This window comes from Sphaerodactylus townsendi, linkage group LG11, assembly GCF_021028975.2.
Source record: "Sphaerodactylus townsendi isolate TG3544 linkage group LG11, MPM_Stown_v2.3, whole genome shotgun sequence".
NCBI lineage: Eukaryota > Metazoa > Chordata > Lepidosauria > Squamata > Sphaerodactylidae > Sphaerodactylus > Sphaerodactylus townsendi.
This window is the reverse complement of record NC_059435.1, coordinates 40,628,281-40,649,294: the sequence shown is the minus strand read 5'-3', so window position 1 is coordinate 40,649,294 and position 21,014 is coordinate 40,628,281.

Sequence of the window (21,014 nt, the reverse complement as noted above, 5' to 3'; positions counted from 1 at the left end):
CGCATGCTACCATGCGAACAGTCCCCGAGCCTCCACCGGCATAAATTATGCCAGTGGAGGTTCGCTGCTGTCACCGTGCGGAAAGGGCCAAAGTTACAGCCTTTGATTCATTGTAATCTAATTAACAACTATGTCAATTAATAACTGAATTTCCCGGTCACACCTGGATCTTCTTCCAACATTGTAGCCACAGAACACAAAACTCTGTTTCCATTGGCTGAGAAGAGATTATGATGATGATCAGAACCATTTTATTGACTTGGTACAGAATGCTGGTCGAGGAACTGTTACCTAGATGACACCTGATTGCCCATAATATGTTTTAAATTTCCTCAAGGACAGTGGGGGATGCTGGTCCAAGGAATAATAATGTAGTATTGAGTTGTTTCATAGTTTACTGCTTATTAGTGTTCACTGTTGATGATGTTTATGTTCTTACCAAATATGTCAACTCTTCAATTTCAGTGGATTCTGTTCACCCTAGTGATAATGCTAGGCACATACAGGCTCAGGGATCTGTAAGTGTTCTTGGAAATGGCTAATGTGTCTCCACAACAAAAGTGAAATTAGTTGGGTGGTGAGTCACAACCCAGGAAGACCATAGTATGTTGAGATTCCCTTTCCCCAATACATTATCTTTTTTTAAACAAAAATTAATTAATGCTTCAGAAATTAAATATGATTGAAGAGAAATTTGTGGACGATTTCTACCTTCATAATATTGATCTTAATAATTTTGTGACCACTGCTGTCAACAATCAGCATGCAAAAGGTTATCAGGTTCTGAACAATACTAGACTTAAACAATGAAATCAAGTTTTCTTGCTGACATTGCAAGGAACCATTTATTGTATTCAAAAATTCTGTCTAAAACACCAGTTTCAGGATTCTCTGTCCACACACTAAATGGAGATAAGGATTCTGTTGATTATTGACTCCTAAATCCAACAGCTTTATTAATAAGAGTTTATTTTCAGAATGGTATTTTCAGAATAATTTGGAACAGTGAATCTAAAATCCACATATTACTGATTTCTGTAACAACAACGTGTAGAGTTACAACAGGAAATAAGCCATTAAATGATAAACAAGGAAACATGAATGCAGTTACTTTCATGGTATAATTTTATTCACTCCCATTGTAGAAAATGAAGAGAAAATACTGATCTGAGCATCTTGGGCCTGAGCTTAAACTGTACAATCTGTTATATTAAACAAAGTCAAAACCAATGTGCAAGATCTTGAATCTATTCAAGGCATGCACCTCATTACAGACTTAGCAAATTAAAACACAAATAGGATTAGAAAAGAATAATGTAACAATCTCCCACTATGGTCCCTGGAGCATTAAGTCATAAATTGGGTTTGCATTAAATTGCTCCAGCAGTATTGAATTCAGAGAAAGAGCTATAGGCTGGAGATAAACCATGCTGAGCTGCACACCAACTCTGGAAAGACGTTGCATCTTTTTGTGAGATATGCAACCAATTTTCTGAGGGTTAAGAAAACATGTGCAAGAATATGGCATTTTGTATTGTGATTAGAAAATTTAGGAATTATTTAGCATGTGCTACCTTCAGAAAAAGAGCAGTTTCACTGTCTACATCCAAAGGAAGTTTAATATGCAGTTAACTTTTCAATAAAAGACAGTTTTTCAGGGTTGCTAGTGACTATTCCTGTATTCTCTACTTGCCTTTCCTCAGAGAAAAAAATTCTAAGGACACATATTGGCGCCGACCCCCTCCGTCCGCAGCCTGGGGGTCCACCTGGATTCGTCTCTTTCAATGGAGACCCAGGTGGCCCATGTAACCCGGGTTGCATTCTTCCATCTACGACAGGCCCGACGGCTGGCCCCCTTCCTCTCCACCGCTAACCTAGCCACTGTGATCCATGCAACGGTCACCTCCAGGCTAGACTATTGTAACTCGCTCTACGCGGGCCTTCCCTTGCGTTTGATCCGGAAATTGAAGCTGGTCCAGCATGCGGCTGCTCGTCTGCTCACAGGGGGCGCCTTCTCGAGAACATATGGAGCCTACCCTGATGTTGGCGCCGCCTGCACTGGTTACCGAGTAGAATTCGAATCATCTTCAAGGTGTGGGTATTGACCTTTAAGGCCTTACGTGGCCTGGGACCCTCTGCATGACCTTCGGGACCGCATTACCCCATATGTCCCAAAATCGAAGCTCTCATGGCGCTTCTGCAGAGTAGCCAATCTTACTGAGATCCCTGGCCCCTCCATGACGCTGGGCTGTGGCCTCCACTTCGGGGCCAGGGCTCTTCACGGCTCTGGCCCCAGCCTGGTGGGAACACTCTACCACTCAGTTGTCCGGACCCTCCGGGACCTTGGAGAGTCTCCGCAGGGCCTGTGGGCAGACTGAATTGTTCCACTGGGCGCTTTGGAGAGACCAGTCAGCTGAGGAGCCCCCCTCCCCCCTTTACCATATAGGGACCTTAACATCTTTGGGACCCATTGTGCTTTCTGGGTGGGTTGTATGCGGGTCACTGTGAGATACTGTTTTTAGAAAATGCTTATTTTAATTCAATTGTATGTTTTTATATATGGTATTATATTGTTCACCGCCCTGAGCCCTTCGGGGATAGGGCGGTATAATAAATTAAATAAATAAATAAATAAATAAATAAATAAATAAATAAATAAATAAGAAAATGTAACATAGTAACATAAATCTAAGAGTCTAACTGTATTTCTAAGCACACTTTGAACAAACTGGAGTAGAATTCTCAAACATCTTTAAGTTTTTTCATGGTGAAATTGCACCTGGGTGGACCTGGGATCTCACATATCAGGTCAATTTTGCCCCAGTCTGTGATTCTTCACATATCCCCACTTTTGCCCCTGTCCAGATGTTTCTTCATGGACACAGGGCTTTTTTCATTTGCCCCATTTCCCGCATTCTGATTGACCACTGGTTGTGTCACTCAAATGGTGTCATTCTCCCCCATTCACTTTCATGGAGGGCGAAACCGTTGATTTAGAAAGAGAAGGGGAGAAAGGGGGAATGAAGAGCAGTCTGCCTTTCCTAGGCAGGATGGGAGGAAAGCATGTGAGTGGGGAGGCAGCAGCCCTTTTGCAATGGCTGCAGTGAAAGACTCCATTTAGGAGAGGAGGAGGGAGCCCTTTTACACAGACGCCTGGGAAGCCGTGATTCCTTTCACACTTGCCTCTTCTCCTCTCTGCCCCCCTCCCCCTGTAAATCCCCCCCTCTTCCAGCAGATGGATTTTTGCCACTGTGGCTCAGCAGGGCGTGTTCCCCTTCCTCCTCTTTGGGCTGCACACAAGGCTCTGCTTGATGTGATCAAAGCACACGCCCATCTTTGCCATTTGCATTTCTGGCTTACACTTTCAGCGTGGAAAGTGTTGGGCAGGCCAGAACAGTGAGGCGGGAAAAATACAAAAGTTCTGGCCCGGATCTGCTCCTGCAGTTTTTCACGGCACTGGTGTCATACAGGGGTATTTAAAAAGTACCACCTTGTAGCAATTTCTGAAATTTGCGGAGCAAAGGCAATACCACAGAGTGGCACCAGGGCAACAGAGGGGAAGTCATGCTGCAGCTCTGAGAGCCATGAGGAATCCTAAAATGCACAAGTATATTCCCCGTGCTCACGCTGGTGCAATTTCATTGTGAAAAACCAGCCTAAGAGTTAGTGGCTGGATTTGTTTCCCTTTCCTGTTCCTTCTTCGTATCCTTTTTTCCTATCCTGTCTTCCTTTTGTGTTGCATGTATCATATTGCAGATGTTATTTTGAATTGTAAGTCTCCTTGAATGCAATGGCAGAAAAGCTCAGAAAAGATTTATATATATAAGTTAAATAAACACATGCTTGTTACCAATATCTGCTGATCTCAGCAAAACTAGTGTCTCAGTCCTATGAGCAAATGATTGTCTTCCATCAATGCAACCTGGCATGTAAACATGGGTGATTGTGATAGTAGTGCAGTACTAGCATACACTGTAAAGAGCTACTACTGCTGTTTGCAGCATAGGAACATGAGACACAGTGATTGGATCAATCAAAATATGCCACGATAATTAGTACTACTTTTTAGTGTACCATCTGCCTAAATTTAATGTCCATCTTATGACTAGTGTGGCAGGCCACACCTCCCTATTATTTTCCTTTATACAATTTTCTCTATGTTATCTGACCTGCCCTATTCATTTAGTAGAGATCTTATATGTGAAAATTGAAACTTTGTCATGGCATGGAGCAAAATAACACCATCTGGTAAATAACATTCCATTAACCCAGTATTAGATGAGCTGCTCTTTGACTCACCTCTTCCTTATCATTGGCATCTTCTCTTCTAACTGCGTTATGATTACCATTACAGACACATTCTCTTAAGTCATGTTCTTATATAGTCCACATTTTTTTGACATCCAACCTGTTGAAAGTAGTGCATAGTCTAAACAAACTATAGTTTATTGTAATGCTAGAATGCAGTCTTTATCTTACAATGTTGAATTTGAGAGGTAAGTAGGAAAATTTTTGTCTTTCTCTGCTTTTCAAAATCCCTAAAGACCCATGACTGATTTTATAACAATAAACTATAGTTTATTCAGACTGTACAACTACTTTCAAAAGGTTGGATGGCAAAAAATGTTGTTTGACTATGTAGAAACCTTACTTAAGAGAATATGGCTGCAAGCCTAAAGATACTTTCCTGGGCGTCAGCTCCATCAAATAAAATGGGCAGTCTTGCTTAGGCTTGCTACCTGCATCAAATCCCATAAAAAAACCCTATAAGCAATTATTTGCTTGTTCACATCTCTTTACAAATATATAGTTGGTTACTCAGTTATAGATTCAATCTGCAGGAAAGGCCTACAGCCTCCAAAGAATGTTCACAAATAATTTTTAAAAGTAGCTCAGAGATTTAGGTAGTTGTGTTGTTCATCAGACATGATATTAAGACACTTACTTTGCAAGTGCCCCTGATACACATGCAAATGTATTCAACATAATAATTGTAGCAACAATAGATGATAACACGATTTCACAAGGACACTATTGAATTGAATTTCTTGAAATATGTAATAGACTTATAACAGAAGTGCAGCTTTCAAGAGAAGGAAAGTGTGCAAGAAATGAGAAGCATGCTCAATACATGGATTGTGTGAGTGCCTTAAGCGTGGTTAAAACCACAGGGAATGCTTCAGAACTGACCTGCTGATGACATACATTACTTTAACTTATCTTCCTTATGTTGCCTATAGCAAGGAAAGCTTTGATCCAGATGGAACTATATTTGCCTATCTGGCAGTTCCCCAATGGAGCAACCTTTTAACATTTTTCTTGATTTTCTTAAGCAGCAAACATTAGACACATTAAGAACTACAACAACAAAATCATTAAGCACTACAACATTCTCCTAGGAGCCAACCTTATCCTTTAATCAAATTATGGAAAATTCATTCCTCTTGTAGCCATTTATCTTCTTTGTTTATGCCCACACCAAGTGACCTACTTCTTAACACTAAAAGTAATAACAGAGAAACAGCACAAGGCTCTTCATTATTTATGGATTTAGGTACCATTTATTTTGTCTTATTGGAAATTAAATAATCAAACACATTCATTCTAATTAAAGGTAGCATGTGCTAATTATCCACCAGTTCTATCACTTGATAAAGTCCTGTACCTACAAAAGTCAATCAAAATTTTACTTTCGGGTTTCAAAGGGAAAAGGAATGGCGTCATAGTGCAGAGTTGAGGGTTTTTTTGCATGGCTGATTATTTTAGATTAAAAGGCAGAAGAATGAAATAAAATTAGTGATACCTTGGGATTCAGGGTTTGAATGGCCTTTTCCAAGTGCATTAACACAAAAATAATCTTTAATATCATTTAATATTTTGAAAAGTAGAAGACGACAAATTTTTCCTAATTCTCTCTCAACTTCAAAATTGTAAAATAAAGACTGCATTCTAGCATTACAATAAACTATAGTTTGTTTAGACTTCGGCTTCTGAAACAAAATCTGGTCAATCAGAAGTAAGTGACATCCGAGATTCATATACAAGCTCTGGTTTGTCTGCTTCCTGCATCTTCCCTACTTGCCAGTGGGGAAGCTGTCAGGCACAGTGCTTTTAAACAAACTGTAGTTTGTTTCAGATTTCAGATGCACCAATAAATCAATTTGGGTCAACAGTGATTAACAAATTATCTATAAATCCTAGTCTGAAATTCCAGTTTGATACCAGCCCACAGACTGTGGTTTGTTAGATTGTCTGCATTCGGATGTCATAACTAACCAGGGTTAGTCTTGTTGTCTGAATGTAGCCAGACCTTTTTGACAAATGATATTTTTTAGAATATGTGTACTAACATTGCTAATTTTGGGGCATTATTCTTGAACACAGTCCTTGGTTTTGCCACTGAGCTTTGCTCAAATCGTCCCATCAATTGGGCTCCTCTTAGGCTGATTTTTCATGGTAAAAATGCCCCGTTGTTAGCTTCGGGGCAGCTGGGAGTTCTTCATGGCTCCTGGTGCTGTAGCTTGTCTGCCATGTTGTTGCCCTGGCGCCGCCCTGCAGCATTGGCTTTGCTCTGTGAATTTCAGAAACCACCAAATTTGAGGTTCTATTGAATGCCCCTTTGTTGCTCCGGTGGCTTCAGCTGCTGTGAAAAACTCCACAACACTGGAACCAGGGCCATTTTTCCTGCCTCGCTCTGGCCCGTCCCGCCAATGAACAGGCACTGAGAATTGGCGCCCTCCCCCCTTGCAGTGGAAAAAAAACACGGAGGGAGAAACCTTGGTTTTTAGACAGAAAAGTGGCTTGTGCAGGTGCTGCGAAAGGGAGGCAGCGATTCTCTCACACACGCAATGATTTTAGACAGAGTGGGGGTGGTGGAGGACAGCGATTCCCTTGCACATGCAAGAATTTTAGACAAAAGGGGCATCGATTCTCAGTGCCTGTTTTGTGTTCAGAATAATTTAAAATTAAAATAGTGAAAGTGAGTGGGGGGAATGGGAGGAGATTCAGCCAATAATTGTTTTAATTTATATCCATAATCTTATGCCAGTTTTTTTCAGCTGAAGGAACCTTATGTACACAACACTGTATTATTACTATGCCAATAAAGGTTCCTTGAACTTGAAAATGAAGCATTCAATCCTAAGAGTTTTGTGATTGTATACTGATTGAAATTAATGTTCCTAGACTGGAGTAACCCTGCAGAGGAGTGCACTGTAAGCTGAGGTGGTAGTAGGGATTTTGGGGCACATAGCAAAAATCCAGGTTAAAATCCAGAATCAGTGTAGCTCCAATCACTTGCCAGGGTCAAGCAACAGGTGGCCCTCACGCCATGTAAGTTGGATAAGAGCCACCATTGCCACTGAAAGCAAGATGTCTAAGCTCCGGATGGCGCAGGTTTGACTAAAGTAAGGAACAACTTCTTCTTCTTCTTAAAAACATAAGAAGTAGCCTGCTGGATCAGACCACAGTCCATCTAGTCCAGCACTCTGCTACTCGAAGTGGCCCACCAAGTGCCTTTGGGAGCTCACGTGCAGGATGTGAAAGCAATGGCCTTCTGCTGCTCCTGAGCACCTGGTCTGCTAAGGTGCATTCTTCTTCTTCTTCTTCTTCTTCTTCTTCTTCTTCTTCTTCTTCTTCTTCTTCTTCTTCTTCTTCTTCTTCTTCTTCTTCTTCTTCTTCTTCTTCTTCTTCTTCTTCTTCTTCTTCTTCTCCTCCTCCTCCTCCTCCTCCTCCTCCTCCTCCTCCTCCTCCTCCTCCTCCTCCTCCTCCTCCTCCTCCTCCTCCTCCTCCTCCTCCTCCTCCTCCTCCTCCTCCTCCTCCTCCTCCTTCTCCTTCTCCTCCTCCTCCTCCTCTTCCTGCCCCTGTTGCCTTTTGGCTTAGACCATCCCAAACTGTAAACTATTGTACTGCATGGCTTTACCTTCTCTCCACCCTATCACTCCCATACTGGCAGTGGCAGTACTGGATCTCAAAAAACCACAGCAACCAATCTCACATGCTGTAGTCCAAACATGATAGCGTACAGTTAAAATTGAATCTCAGTCTCCCTGTCCATTTTACCTTCCTCATTGATTGTTAATAGTCATTATTCTTTAAAGTAACAATATTCAAAGAATCTTTGTCATATTTATAGCTATTTCTGTTTTACTTGATAGTAATTCTGGCATTGGATAATGATTCAAGCTGGGCTAGATGCATCTTGGTCCAAATTATGCCAAGCCATTATTTAATCAAAGATGACAATTAGTGCCTAAGGTAAAACATCTTATAAATAGTAATAGTGGACAGCCACTTGTGAAGGTCCTTAGTAAAAATCATAGGCTCATTCCGCACACACAGAATAAAGCACTTTCAAACTGCTTTCAGTTCTCTTTGAAACTGTGCGGAATGGCAAAATCCACTTGCAAACAGTTGTGAAAGTGGTTTGAAAACGCATTATTTTGCGTGTGCGGAAGGGGCCCTAGTGATTTAAAGAGATTCAGGATTTCTCCCATTTTCCTTCAGGCATTACAACATTGTATAGCTTGCTAGCAAACCGTAATTGAACTGTAAAACAATAGGAACTATAATTAGAACAAAAGTCACCATTTAAGTAGCAGTCCATGAAAAAAGACCATCATTAGTATGGAAATAGTCTAGTTAAACTGACGATTTCAGTTTTGTTAGTGAATATGTTGCACCCTGTGGTGATCACCTCACCCTTTAATTTCTACCTTTCAGCCAACATATTTAGTTTGGTGTTTGGTTTTCTTTTTAAATAAAGAGTTCAGTAATGCTTTCAATTATTTCAAGAAAAGTTGGAAATGATTATGTGGCACACCAGCTCCTTGGAAAATCACAGCCCCTAAAGGGACTGGATGAGATTGGATTAAAACTTTGTTTCCCTTTCCTCCTGTGTGGTCTCCCAACCCAGTAAAACAGCACAGTCAGAGTGCTGTTCCTAGGCAAATGGGTATGTTCGGTTGCAAATGTACAAGTGGAGGATGTGCAAGGACTTGTGAGGGCATCTCATTTTCCCCTTCTCCCACTATTTTCTTTCCCTTAACTTGAAGCCCCCAAAGCCTGAAAGCCCCCTTTCCTGATTCTGTCTTTCCTTCCTGCATGCCAGACAACCTGACTTTATCTGTCCCCCTCTTTCACTTTTCCTTCATCCGCCTGCCTGGCAGCTTTTATCAGGCGACATCATGACCCAGTTGTGTGGTGGAGAACCCATAAAATTGTGGGTGCTCATTTCCCCCTGTATCTCCTTCCCCAAACTATTTCCTCTTTCCTTCATCCTGGCAACCCCATACTCTCAACCATTCCTTGCTTTCTTCTTTCTTTCCCAATCACTAACCATCTTACCTTTTATCTGCTCCCGATCTTCAGCTATATTTACTATTTCTTTATTTCACTTTATACTCCCTCTTTCTTTACAATGCAACCCAAAACAGTTTACATCATTCTTTCCTTCATTTTATCCTCATAACAGCCCTGTGGGGTAAGTTGCTAAGAATGTGTGACATGGCCAAGGCCACCAAGCTTCTAGGGCAGAGTGCGGATTTGATTTGGGGTCTTCCAGATTTGATTCTGTACTGCACTGGCTTCCATAAGGTGGTTGTTTGTAGCAAGCAGCCACTCTTTGGTGAGTCCTGCAAATAATGTGGTAGCAAGCTACCATTTGGTTGCTGCCAAGTCTGGTCCCAGTGAATTGTCCCTGCCTGCTCCCTCTGTTTTTTAGTGACAGAAGCCAAGGCTTGAAGGCTGGCAATACTTTTGTAGTTGCCTAGAAATGGCCACTGAGGAAATTCATTTCTTAAAGCTACATATGCTGTTTCTACTGGGATAGGGGTGGGGGCTTAAATGCCTTTTTATTTGTTTGTTTGTTTATTGTTGTTTGTAAATTTTTCTGCAAACCTGGGACATGTTTCACATCTGTAGAAAGAGGCCTTGTCTATTCATGATGCACTTTCCAGATTTAAGTATCCACAGACTGGACCACATTGAGAATTAGAAATATTGATATAAAAAGGAGCTATATTATTTGCCAGTTTTTTGGTGGAAAATACAAAGTCCTTGCTTCGGTACATGCATTGTGTTTGTGATTGTATTCTGTTTTCTGTGGCATGAATTTTCATAGAGTTATTAAGAATATTTTTGAATTTTGGGGAGCCATTTAAAGTTGAAAGTATTTTTCAGCAACAATACAGATTGCCAGCTGTTCAAATATTTATTGAACATAAGAACATAAGAACATAAGAACAAGCCAGCTGGATCAGACCAAAGTCCATCTAGTCCAGCTCTCTGCTACTCGCAGTGGCCCACCAGGTGCCTTTGGGAGCTCACATGTAGGATGTGAACGCAATGGCCTTCTGCGGCTGTTGCTCCCGATCACCTGGTCTGTTAAGGCATTTGCAATCTCAGATCAAGGAGGATCAAGATTGGTAGCCATAAATCGACTTCTCCTCCATAAATCTGTCCAAGCCCCTTTTAAAGCTATCCAGGTTAGTGGCCATCACCACCTCCTGTGGCAGCATATTCCAAACATCAATCACACGTTGCGTGAAGAAGTGTTTCCTTTTATTAGTCCTAATTCTTCCCCCCAGCATTTTCAATGAATGCCCCCTGGTTCTAGTATTGTGAGAAAGAGAGAAAAATTTCTCTCTGTCAACATTTTCTACCCCATGCATAATTTTGTAGACTTCAATCATATCCCCCCTCAGCCGCCTCCTCTCCAAACTAAAGAGTCCCAAACGCTGCAGCCTCTCCTCATAGGGAACGTGCTCCAGTCCCTCAATCATCCTTGTTGCCCTTCTCTGCACTTTTTTTGAACTGTCTGTGTCCACAGTGAATAATTTAAAGCCATGTCTATGAGGCTGTTGGTGGCATGTTGTTAGTATATAGATTGTACAGTTAGGTTCCTTTCAGTCATATGTTTTATTATCCTATAAATCAGTTGTTCCTTGGGATGCTGACTTTCCCCAAGAGCACTTCTGTTATGGGAATATTCCTTTCCCTAGCACTCAAATTATAATATTTTTGTCACTAGGAAAATGTGATCTTCTTCCCTGCTAATGTATTTATTACATTTTAGAGTTCTGGATGAAATACAGTTTTACAGATATCACAAGCTCTTACTGGCTAGTGGCCATGATGTTGCCACCTGAGAAGGGAAGGAGGTGGTATGATGCCAACAACCAGGGGAAAAGGTGCCCTGCCCCTTTAACAGGGGGTTATTTACCTGCTGATGTTATTGGTCCATGCCAAGAAAAGCTTCAGCTGCCCATTTCCACACATTAAGCTTTTGTTACAGGGATGGGACATTTTTCTCCAAGCCTGGTGGCTAATATAATATTGCTTTTTATACCAGAAATGTTACCCTCTCCCCTGTAATAATAGCCTGCCATTTTATTTTATTTACTTCATTTATATTCTGCTTTTTTCCCCAGTAGAGAGTTTTATGAGCCTTTTGTTTGCTTCTGTGGTTGCACAGCTTATCTCCTAAACACCACTCTTGTTAAAAAAAAACAAGCAACTACATTTAGACTGTCCTGCCTTTCCCCTGACCCCAACTTCACTTATGCAGCAAAGGTACCCCTTGCCATCTGCATTAGCTCCAGGTGGAGTACCAAATCAAGTTCAAGGTTTTGGTATTTATTTTCATAGCCCTAAATGTAATTGCAAGTCATAGGGATTAAGTATTTTAATGTTGAATGTTCAGTTGCAATCTGGATTTATAATTGTTGTTTTAGTTATTGATTTTATTTTTATTATTATGTGTCGGTAGCTGTCCTGAGCAATAAGGGGAAGGGCAGCATACAAATAAAATAAAGTAAATAAATAAATGATGATATTTTTTAGTGTGAGGCTCTGCCATGAAGGGAGATTTTCTAGCCTCCTCATCATATGATTGGCTCAGGTGGATGTAAATGTGGCCAAGTCAGAAGGGACATTATCATGTTAGCAGACACTAAAGCAAAGAAGATTAGCACGGGAGAGGAGAAATGTGAACATGAGCAGAGCAAGAAGAAATCCCCAGTGAACTTCTTGCACAGCAGGAACCTGAAACTGCTTTTTTTTTTCTAGGAGGCAAAATTTTCTAGGAGGCAAATCAATTATAGGTGGACAGCATGAGGAAGACTATTTTAATGAATACAAGATGTAATTTATTTCCCCTTTCCCATACCCCTCTTCCCCTTTCTCATCAGCAAAGAAAGAGCCAAATACTCACCATGGACAGCGAAGATGGCACACAAGTCATGTGATAAAGAAGCACTTTTCAAGAGCATTCCAAGGGCCAGGAGAATAGAACCAGCCTGGGATTACGTCCTGTGGTGCTACAAGGATTGGAAACAGTGCCCAAATCTTCATCTAGCTAGATAGGGGAAGCCTCTCATAAACAATGATCTATCTCTGAAGATGCCAGTCACAGATGCAGGTGAAACGTCAAGAGAAAATGCTACTGGAACATGGCCATACAGCCCAGAAACCACACAGCACCCCAGTGATTCCGGCCGTGAAAGCCTTCAACAATACAATGGTTTAGCTGTTGTTAACAGGCCATCATATTATGAAGTAAAGACTGGTTTAGCTGCTTCAGGAAAGCAACTAATTGTGCCTCTGAAATGCTCCCAAACTGCTGTTGTGAGTAAAGATCATGCTTTGCAAGATTTTAATTTGACATTTCAAACCAGGTTATATTTCACATTGAGCAGAATGCTGATAATAGTTATTCTTGGCACTCCCGCAAAAACATAATTAGCTTCTTATGTAAACTTTTATGGATAGAACCTCAGTGTGTTGATTTAATCTCTATCAATTGGATATCTACAGCGTCTGCAGTTATGAGAATGCATTTGACTTCCCAACCATCTACCGTCCTTCTAATGCTACTGAAGACAGAAACATTTTGTGAGAGAGGGGTTAGTGCTAATATACCACTAAAAAGCATCTTGTTATGGGTGAAGGCATTCTTTCACACTCTTTTTGTCGTTCATGTACAATAAATAGTGGCAAAATGGTGAAATCTGCTTTGGTGCTTTCAAAGATGTCTAGAACAATGCAATTTGGATTGGCTTCAGAGCTGCTATTTAGTACATTTATTCTACAGTAATGTGACAGACATAGTACAAGACTGCAGCAGGTGGTTCCAGATGTTTATAGAATTATACATCATGTGGGCAATACCAACCACTGCTTCCACATGGCTACTGAATGACGCTCAATGAAGCTCAATTGTTCACATATTCAGTTAATGTAAAGCCCATCATCATCATCATCAACAACAAGCCTTTATTGGCGTACAAAACAGGACAAAATTTCAAAGCCAAACAAGATTAAAATGTAAAGTCCATCACAAATCCATGTGAAAACATCCTTTGTTTTATTTGCAGTGCTGGGCACAACGTATGAGAACTGTTTTCTGTTATACTAAAAGGGCTGTGGTGTACACATCATGCTTTCAATTCAGCCAGAGCCATGAAGGTTTAATAAAAAGCATTACTGTGACCAGAGTTTCAGAGGAATTGGGCTGAGTTAGAACATAAGAGAATAAGAGTTCCATGATGGCAGATGACAAACAGAAGAGTATCATCAGCGGACAAATGGCATGTTTAGAATACACATGAGTTTGTATGTGCTGTAACTACAGGTGTTTTTTTTCCTGCAGATACTTACTGTTATAAATGCACTCCTTATAGTGGAAGAGATGGGCAGCCCCATCCAATAGGCCAGGTGCCCAGCAGTGGTACCAATGACTGTGCCGGTCTGACACTCCCTGCCTCCAGGAAGCCCCCATTGAGGAATTTTCTTTTCTCTGTCTTGAATCTATTATCATCAACTTCATTGGGTACATCCAAGTTTTAGTATTGTTGGAGAGGGAAAAATAGTTCTTTTTATCCACTTCCCCCACCCCATGCATAATCTTATAAACATCTATCATATCCTCCCTCAGTCATCTTAAAAAACAACAACTGGAACACCTTAGACTTTTCATGAGTTGAGAGGTCCCTTCATATGAATATGCCATTGTGGGAAAATTACAAAGAAGTATCACCTTATGGTGGAATTTCCCAGTGCAAATTATTCATTTAAATGCAGCCAATGATATAACAGCACATATTGAAGTTAAGAGTTATAAATCATTAGTCTAACTGATATCAGTGGGACTAATCCAGGATTCAGGATTGCAGCAACCAAAGTGTTATGACTGGTATTGTGGTATTGGAACTATATGTCTGGCATGGGTATTGTGGGGGTACTAGGGTATTACAGACAGTATGTGATGCAGAAACCTTGTCGAAGCTATGCAGTTTTTGGTCTGGCCAGTGTCTGAGTGGAGGATGCCCTGGGAAATTTGTACAGCTCCTTGGATTTCCTAATGGAAGACAGGCAGGGTAGGAATGTAGTAAATACATGGACAAATAGTGCACAGACTAAAGTTTGCAGATGTCTTCCTGGCATTGCTGTGATAATTCTGTGGTGCAAGATTTTACCCATAATGAAGATAGGATTGTCTGAGACTCTGAGAGAGCAGCATACCATTTTCTTGTAAACCAACATGACACACAGCAGTAGCTTTAACTTAATTAAAATCACTCAGCATAGGGCTTCCTCTCCCTCTCTGTGTCAGGCTAGCAGAAGAGAAAGAGCCTGAGTGGCAGCTGCAGCTGCTAAGCTGCGGCTTAGGCCATTGCAGAAGCTGCTTTGGTGATGCTGTATTGGAGAGTGGCAGGGGAGTGCTCTGCAACTCACACACCTCAATGTTGGAACAGAGGTCCAGAACAAGGTTATTTTATTCTGTTGCTCAGCTCTTGTCTGTTTCATTGAGGCATTCACAGGAAACATGTTGTGGGGGTTGTTCAATCGCCATTGCTCGCTTGCAGGTCAGGGCTTGAAGAAGAAGTGGGAGCATCTGAGCCAACTATTAGTATTTTGAGAGGCTTCTTGGCTCACAAGAAGACAGTTCATATAATCCTGGTGATAAGATCTGCCCCAAATATAACCAACTCTGCTGCCATGTTTCATCAGGAAAAAGCTATTCTTAGGACATTTTAATCTTGTGTATTCACAAAATATGACATATTTATCATATTAGCTATAATGAGGCAGTCAATGAGACAGGCATATCTTGCCTTAAAAATCTGTATTGAGCTTTCCCTTAAGCCTTTATCCTGATACTTATTGAGAGTGTTTGACTCAAAATTATCCTTGCATGTCCAGTCAGAAGCCTGTATTCAAGAGTTTTTAAAATTAATTTCACATTTTAATTCTTAAAAACTTTATTTTCAGTACTGCTCTTGTTTATTTTCTGTATTAGTCTTTTTAAAAATTCTCATTGGTTTCAGTAGCAAAAAAGAGTTTTAGTTGTAACTTTTTTCTCGCATCCAAAATTATCAGGATTGGACCTGCACTGAAGGGACACGCCCTTGCAAATTTCAGACATATAGGAGAAGCCACCCCCATTTTGTAGACACAAGGAAATGTTTGACAATCTGTTTTTTCCCCTCAAAGTATCTTTGCATGGAGAATGTGCCTACCCTGGTAGATTGCACACGGGCCCCTACAGCGGCGTCCCACCGGCATATATGATGCCGGTGGAGCCCTGGGGCCATTCGCACTCTGAGGTGTGAGTGGCCCCAGAGCGGCCACGGCCCATGGAGGTGCCTCCACATGGAGGCGCCTCCATTCCCCCGCCCCTATATTAAACCTACTCTCCTTGCAGAACTCCACAGGGAGAGAAGGTAAGTGTAGGGGAAATGGAGGCACTGAAAAGCAGTACCCCCAAATTGGTGCCATTTGCATGGTGCCAGCTGGGAAACGCTATTTCCCAAAAGCCTCGCTCATTGAGCAAAACAGGGAAACAGCATTTCCACCACAGTGGAGGGGAGAGTGTAACCCCTGTGTCAGAATGGGATGACCCAGAAAGGGGTGGAGTCTGAATTGAAGTAGAATGCTGCAGAACTCATGAGGTTGGAGGAAGCGAGACTACCAGGCTGGGACCTTGATTGATTTTATTAAGCCCTTAACACCTTGTTTAAGGTAACTGCAATGTTGTGGGGAACTAGTGGGAAGGGAGTTTATTTTTTTGCTATATTGTAAATGTTAGAATTTTATTGTTTCAGGGTTTTTGTGGGTATGTAAATGGGTAGCAGAGAGTTTTCTGGGAACCTTCTCATCATCTTGGAAGCCCATTCACCAACCCTCAGAAGTCTTCAAAACCAACCACCCTAAGCAAAGAAGAATTGGACTTGGCAATATCAAGTAGAGCTGTAAATAAGGACTTGAAAATGCAAACTTAACCTGGGACTGCAAAAGTGTAAAATGTTAAATGTTTTAAAAGTGTTATTTGTTAAGTAAAGTAAACTGTTTTGTTTAAATTTGGTTCTTTGCAACTCCTTCCAAGTACTGCCCCACAGAACCCACAAGCTGAGGTTACAAATTGGCGCCCAACCAGCGTGGGGCTTGGAAGTGAGATTGCAAACTATAAATTGCTTGCAATGGGAAGTGTGTGCAAAAAAAGTTGGGGTTTGATCCCCATAAAACTTCAATGTCTTGTTATGCGTGGACATAAGTTCAAGGGATGTTAATGAGGATATTCAACATAACTGTAGGAAACTTATGGTGCAATTCAACTAAAATGCACAGGATAAAGGGCAGAGGGAAAGAGATGTTGCTGTGTGAATTTGAAACACATAATTCTGTTTGCAAGATAGTCAACCAATGTATAAACTGTAGAATTCGCAAAGGGAAATGGGATGTAATCCCTATTGATGCAGAGTTTTGGTACAACAGTTAGTTGGGAAGAAGCAAAACCTGTGCACAGGGAGAGAAAAGGAACACTGTTTGGCAGTTACACATGAATGAAGGGATTCCAGCTTGCAGCACTCTACACCCACTTTTGCAGAGCTCATCCCTCTGGATTGCAATAGCTGCTGGAAAAGAGTTTTGCAAAAGGCCGAGTACATCTAAGTTTCCCAGCAGTAGACCTGAAGTTGCAATTAAAAAAAACATATTCTGGTATTTTACCTAAACCAGCAGGGGAAATAGAATGTTATTCAGTTTCAGGTGAAGTTCATGCAAGAGAATTAATTGCAGCATTTTTTTGACAGTGTTCCTAGAGAAAATATTAAAAGAAGGAAAATTATAGAGAGCTTGCTGCCTCCTGCATTGCCCATAGCTTTGGGAGCGGAAAGGATGCGTCTGCAAAACAATGTTTTGCTATTTTGGAAATTGCATATGGCAATATTGTCTCAGTTTCTGAATTGAAAGCTAAGTTTTATGAGACATATCAGCACATTAATGAACCCCCATCAGCATATTTAAATCGGTTGCATGCTCTGGCTATGGAAATATTAGAAGAAGGGGGGATTGCTGATGAAGAGCTTAAGTTCTATGTTCAGGAACAATTCTTTAGGGGATGCTGGCATGAAGCATTGTTAACAGCCCTCAAAATAAGGAACATAGAGTGCAGTAGTGAACTAAAAGAAGGTCAATATGTTGCTCTCCTTCATGCAGTGAGATCCTTAGAGAAAGAAATCTCTAGTAAACAGGAAAGAAAACTGAAGCAAGAGATGAGGGAAAGGGGAAAGCCTTCAAATAAAATTGTGGGACTATTTGATAAAAATACAGAAAAGACTGAAAAGAGTGGTACTAACAAAGAGATAGACTGGAAATCTAAATACTTACAATCTGAGAGGGAGGTGGCTAAATTGAAGACTACCCTTCATCAAGCAAGGGATTGTAGCAATTCAAAGCCTCAGTTCTCCCAGGGTCTGAGAGAAAGGAGAATGGTAGCCTCTAAAGACCCCAGTAAGATATGGTGCTTTAACTGTGGATTAAAGGGTCATGTTAAACGTGAATGTGTCAATCAGCCAAATCCAGAATTGGTTCATCAAATATTACTAAATACAGTTGGTAACCAAGAAAAAAACTTGTTTAGATGGACCATCTAAAAACAGCATAGCAAGTCAGTGGGCATCTGGAAAGCAGACTATAGGTATGGGTGGAAAGAAACTATTGCAAGGTTTGATAGGACCTGTATGCTATGACTGCGTATATTTGGATGGAGTGAAATGCTGCTGTTTAATAGATACAGGTTCACAAGTGACATGCATTTGTGAGACCTTTTATAAAGCCCACTTATCTCATCGTGAACTGCAGCCTATTAGGGATTTATTGGATATAGAAGGAGCAGGAGGTCAGACAGTGCCCTATTTGGGATTTATATTTCTAGAATTGCACATTCCAATTAATACTGAAGGTATAGAAGAGAAATATGAAATTTTAGCTCTAGTTTGCCCAGACCAACGCATGAATCAACAAGTTTCAGCCATTATTGGTACTAATGTATTAAGATGTGTGACTTATGCCAATATTGATTCAGATGGGATCAGTTTTGCAACTAAAGCGAAGACTTGCCATATCGTTGGAAAGAAGCTTGCAGCTATTATTTAGAGACACAAAGGAAGAAGGGTGAAGTGGAAGAGGGAAGTGAAGTATGGCTGCAGGGTGGAAGGCCTGTACATGTCCCAGCAGGAAGTGCATGCACAGTGACAGGTGTGTTGCAAACTTCACCACAGAAAATAGGAACAACAGTCCTTTTAGAAGACCCAGAAGTGGCAGCTGGACCAGGAGGGTTATCCATCTTTCCACAAATAGTAAAACCTATGGTATCAAATATGAGAATAGGGGTCTGTGTCAAGAATTTGACACAAAAGGATATTAATATTGAAGCCTCATACAGTAGTTGCTAAAGCTTCTGAAGTAGAATGGACAAGAGCTCTAGCCCTGTCAGGTTTGGACCTCACAAATATAAATGGAAATGAATTCCCAGTTTTAAATTTTGAAGCTTCAGCATTAAGTCAGTCAGAACAGGAAAGAATTTCTAGCGTATAGCAACAGAAACACCAAGGGTCTTTGCAATGCATGATTTAGACCTTGGGAGAGTTTCAGGTGTTGCCCACAAAATTTATTTAAAAAGTGATGTGCCCTTTAGAGAGAGAACTAGGCTAGTTTAGCCTTCAGATTTTGAAGACCTCACGGCTACAGTTGAGGGAGTTGGCTACACTAGGTGGAAGTGAAGAAACCAACAGTCCATATGCATCACCAATAGTATTGGTAAGGAAGAAAAATGGGGCTCTTAGGATGGTAGTGGACTATAGGAAATTAAATAATTTAACAGAAAAGGATGCTTACCCTCTGCCAAGAATAGAAGAAAATTTTGCTTTACTTGCGGGATCACAGTGGTTCTCTGTCTTAGATTTAAAAAGTGGATATTATCAGGTGCCAATGGACCCAGCAGATTTCCAAAAGACAGCATTTACCACCCCATTTGGTAGTGGCAGTTCAAGATGATGCCCCAAGGGTTAACAAATGCCCTTCAACCTTTCAACGAATGATGAAAATGTGATGCAAGGCTTAAACCTTACTGAAACTATTGCCTTTTGGATGATTTGATCATATTCTCTGCAACTAAAGAAGAGCACGAAGAACGTCTCCTCAAGGTTTTGCAAAGACTTCAGACATATGGATTAAAGTTGGCCCCTTCTAAATGTAAACTATTTCAATCATCAGTGAAATATTTAGGTCACATCATATCAGCCTCTGGAATAGAGCCAGACAAGGAAAAGACAGATGCCATTACCACCTGGCGGTGCCTACAAACCTCAGTGAACTTCGGAGATTTCTTGGGTTTGCTGGATATTATAGGAGGTTTGTGTCAGGATATTCAGTCATTGCTAAGCCATTAAATTCATTGCTAGCAGGTAGTTCTAGAGGAAGTAAAAATAAAGGAAACCAGTCTCTCAAAGACAAATGGGATGTAGGCTGTCAAGAGGCCTTTGAGACTTTAAAGTTAAAGTTGACCACAGCACCAGTATTGGGATTTGCAGACTGGAAGTTGCCATATATATTGCATATGGATGCTAGTCTCACAGGATTAGGTGCAGCCCTATACCAAGTGCAAAATAACTGTCTCCGTGTCATCGCATATGCCAGTAGAGGTTTAAGCCGTAGTGAACGCAATTATCCAGTGCACAAATTGGAGTTTTTGGCATTAAAATGGGCAGTTTGTGACAAGTTCCATGATTTTTTTGTATGGATCAGAGTTCAAGGTAATGACTGATAACAACCCACTGACTTATGTTCTAACCTCTGCCAAATTAGATGCTGCAGGGCAGAGGTGGGTGTCAGCATTATCTTTATATAATTTTGAAATAGTCTACAGATCTGGAAAAGCTAATATAGATGCTGACTCACTTTCTAGGAGACATGAAGAGCTCACTGAGGATGAGGAAGGAGATAAACAACTAGAAAGAATTTCTAAAATGCTCCTAAAGATTCAACATGATCCTAATGCACTAAAGTCATGGGATGCTGAAGTCTGTAAGGCAGTTATCAAGTTCATAGTGTAAGCCCCAAACATCCAGTAGTGCCAAAGATGTAATGAAGTGGACCACAGTTATATCGAGACCTTACCTGCCTCTGAGGACAGTATTCCAGAAGAATTTGCAAATGAAGGATGTCATATTAAATCCCCTTCTGATCAAAATGGCCGAGTTTCCTGACTGGAAGAAGTTGCAAAGAAGGGACAAATATATAGCTAGAATAATACACTTTTTTGAAGAGAAGGCATAAACCCACCTGGGATGAAAGAAAGAAAAGAGGAGTATGAAACTAGACTGTACTTGAGAGAAGTGGCCCCAACTTTTTCTGTCAAATGGAGTTCTATATCGGAAGGTTCAATGAAAAGGAGAAGATGTAGAGCAACTTGTGATCCCTTACACTCATCGGAAGAGAGCTCTGGAAGGCATTCATGATGAAATGGGTCATTTTGGAATTGAAAGAACTTTGGAATTGGCTAGGGATAGATTCTTCTGGCCTAAAATGGCACAAGCTATAGAACAGAAGTGCCGTAATTGTGAGCACTATGTAAAGAGGAAAGCTAGAGTAGAAAGAGCAGCTGAATTAGTTAACATAAAAAACATATGCTCCTTTAGAGTTAGTCTGTATAGATTTTTAACTCTTGAACCTGA